This window comes from Silene latifolia, chromosome 10 (genome assembly GCF_048544455.1).
Source record: "Silene latifolia isolate original U9 population chromosome 10, ASM4854445v1, whole genome shotgun sequence".
In the NCBI taxonomy this organism is placed as follows: Eukaryota; Viridiplantae; Streptophyta; class Magnoliopsida; order Caryophyllales; family Caryophyllaceae; genus Silene; species Silene latifolia.
Window position 1 is genome coordinate 139,321,991 of NC_133535.1, and position 3,670 is coordinate 139,325,660.

Below are 3,670 nucleotides of genomic sequence, written 5' to 3' on the forward strand. Positions count from 1 at the left end.
TTCACGAAACAAGGTCTATGATTTACAAAATAATAAAAAGAGCAAAATAGGTGATTTCGACCATTTTGTGACCAAATTTCACAATATTACCTTCTATTTTTACAAAACAAGCTCTAAGATTCACAAAATAAGGTATAGGATTCACAAAATAATAAAAGGAGCAAAATAGGTGATTTTGACCATTTATAACCAAGTTTCACAATATAAGGCCTAGGATTCACGAAACAAGGACTATGATTCACAAAATAATAAAAAGAGCAAAATAGGTGATTTCGACTATTTTGTGACCAAATTTCACAATATTACCTTCTATTTTCACAAAACAAGCTCTAAGATTCACAAAATAAGGTATATGATTCACAAAATAATAAAAGGAGCAAAATAGGTGATTTTGACCATTTATGACCAAGTTTCACAATATAAGGCATAGCATTCACGAAACAAGGACTATGATTCACAAAATAAGAAAAAGAGCAAAATAGGTGATTTCGACCATTTTATGACCAAATTTTACAATATTACCTTCTATTTTCACAAAACAAGCTCTAAGATTCACAAAATAAGGTATAGGATTCACAAAATAATAAAAGGAGCAAAATAGGCGATTTTGACCATTTATGACCAAGTTTCACAATATTACCTTCTATTTTCACAAAATAAGCTCTAAGATTCACAAAATAAGGTATAGGATTCACAAAATAATAAAAGGAGGAAAATAGGTGATTTTGACCATTTATGACCAAGTTTCACAATATAAGGCCTAAGATTCACGAAACAAGGTCTATGATTCACAAAATAAGAAAAAGAGCAAAATAGGTGATTTCGACCATTTTATGACCAAATTTCACAATATTACCTTCTAATTTCACAAAACAAGTTCTAAGATTAACAAAATAAAGTATATGATTCACAAAATAATCAAAGGAGCAAAATAGGTGATTTTGACCATTTTGTGACAAAATTTCACAATATTACCTTCTATTTTTCACAAAACAAGCTCTAAGATTAACAAAATAAGGTATAGGATTCACAAAATAATAAAAGGAGCAAAATAGGTGATTTTGACCTTTTATGACCAAGTTTCACAATATAAGGCCTAGGATTCACGAAACAAGGTCTATGATTCACAAAATAAGAAAAAGAGCAAAATAGGTGATTTCGATCATTTTATGACCAAATTTCACAATATTACTTTCTAGTTTCACAAAACAAGCTCTAAGATTCACAAAATAAGGTATATGATTCACAAAATAAGAAAAAGAGAAAAATAGGCGATTTTGACCATTTATGACCAAGTTTCACAATATAAGGTAATATTTTGTCCATTTTCAAGTAAATGGTTATAAGTCGGGTGAATTCCGTATATGAACTCCGGTCTGATTTGCCAAGCCTAGAGTCTCTTTATTTTAACAACTGACAAGAAACTTAACGTTAAGTCATACCTGTGTCCAGCATGTCTGAAAAACAAGCCTGCAGGATGGTTTGACTTTTTACCTCAGCTCTCTGTTTCCATCTTACTAACCTGAGCATCAAAACAAATGAGAGTTACTGTACTATCATATGTATGGAATAATGTCTGCAATATTTTGGCAAAGTTGACACTAATAGATTTATTGTTATTCGTCAACAATGAATGTGTGATCACCCAGAGCAGTTAGATCAACATCTATAGGGTAAATCTAGCTTAAACCGGCTAAAATATGGGCAAAACCAAATGGTGTAGCCAAAACCATAAGTGTGTCAGATTAAATGAAATCTATGATGGTAGATAGCCATAGTTATTCTAATAATGGCTAGTTGTTCATGGATTCTCTAGTCCAGGTTAGAGGATTCCTATATTCCATTTGGGAATAAGGTTCCAAGTACTGGCAATTTAAGGAATATAACTTGCAATAAAAGGGGCACATCAAAAATAAAAGAATATAACAATAAAAAATTGCAGTGCATAACTAAAGAAACTAAATATCATATAATACAACTAGAATCCTTCAGTACATAGCTAAGTAAGTGAGTAAGAACAACAACCTGCGTCCGATGGGCATAGTGCTAATTGTGGTGGGACATCAGGATTGTAAGAGATGAAGGCATAGGCTAGGTTGAGCCATAAAAGACACTGAGCAGTAGACAAGGGAGACGCAACGAGAGCTAAAGAGGATTGGTGTTAATCTTTGCTGGTAGCTGACAATCTGACATAAAGATAAATGAAAAATGTTGAAAATATGAATGAACTTATATCAATGGTTATTCAATGGCAAACTCTTGAAATAAATTATTAAAAACAAGGTTCATTTGAATATTAAAAGTACATGTTCATACAATTGGATTGTACCCGTATGTATTCATGATATGTGATGTTTCCCTGCCTTGAGATGGAGTTAAAACCTGCACCAAAAATCTAACATAATTGATTGTATGTAAGTCAGAAACTACAAGAAAGAAATGCACTTACTTCTTGTGCTATGAAAATTGCCCAACTTCAAAGGTAATAAAATGCTAAAAAGCATAAATAATTCTAATGTACATTAGCTCCAGGAAAAAAGCTTTGATTTACTAATTAGAAGCCCAAAAACCGCTTCACCTTGAGATAAAAAAAACCCACGAAACAATAGTAATCACACTTTAATGACAATAATATACGGAGTAATATGCTAGAGTTTAAATAAATAAATAAATTTGGACAAGCAGATTGTGTACCAATACTCAAATTGAAGTCTCATAGGCGGTTCAAATAAAACATTCATTAAAGCATTCCATCTGAAAACAGGGCGACTTATCTGAACTAATCCAAAGTTTTCGAACTTAAAAAATTCCAAGTTGTCCTGTTTCTTTAGCCAGGAAGAGGTGCCCATGGAAAAAATCATATCGGCTCAACGACACATTTAGTCCAAAAGTTGGACATCAAGAAACATTCATTTCGAACAAGAATTTCAGGCTTGCCCCATGGGATCTCCACAGGGTTCCTGTCATCACACAATATAAACTCAACAATAAGATCAACAATCACAATACGCAAAACTTACTCTCATTTCTCTTGTCGTAAACATATGTTACCAAGGACAACCATGGCAGGAAACATGAGTTTTGAATCATCAAGACCACCTGATATATATACAAAGAAAACTTAAACCAATGAAGTTATGACGACTCAAACTTAAACTTCCTCCAGGACTTACGTAAAAAAATATCGTCTAAAATAAAACATTATGCAACACCAAACAATATTAGGTATAAGATTTGCGAAATAATGCAGCTAGTATTGCTGAACTTGGCCTTCAATGCACTCTCCATATCCTTTTTAGTAACCCTAATCATCAAATCTGATCAAACAGTCATTCATAAAATGCTTTCTATCGTTCAGCGATATCGAAGAGATAATTCTGAAATCCGATTCAAACAGTCATTCATAAAATGCTTTAAGAAATATTTCATGTACTTTTTGATTCATCTGATTCTTAACTTTTAATCAAAATACAAATTATTCCTCAAGTGGAGAATAAGCAGACCCTGATTTGCTGAATACTGTAGTTTTCGCAAATTTTTTACACAGCGGAATTCACTCTTATTTAATAAAAAAGTATTAAGAAATTACCGGATCTATGCTCTCCTCAGCCTTTCCTAGCCTTGTTCCTAGTGAATCCAATCGTTTTTGCACCTGTTGTACATCATCTGC

General features: G+C 32.4%; 1 long non-coding RNA gene across 1 annotated transcript; it reads right to left on the minus strand.

Annotated features, from left to right (window-relative positions):
* Positions 1-1,377: 1,377 nt before the first annotated feature.
* LOC141609242 (uncharacterized) lies at positions 1,378-3,225 on the minus strand. The gene is made up of 4 exons (XR_012527304.1): positions 3,021-3,225; positions 2,330-2,395; positions 2,026-2,186; positions 1,378-1,522 (listed from the first exon to the last, which is right to left on the minus strand). It is a non-coding gene; the product is annotated as an uncharacterized LOC141609242 (long non-coding RNA).
* Between the last annotated feature and the right edge of the window lie 445 nt (positions 3,226-3,670).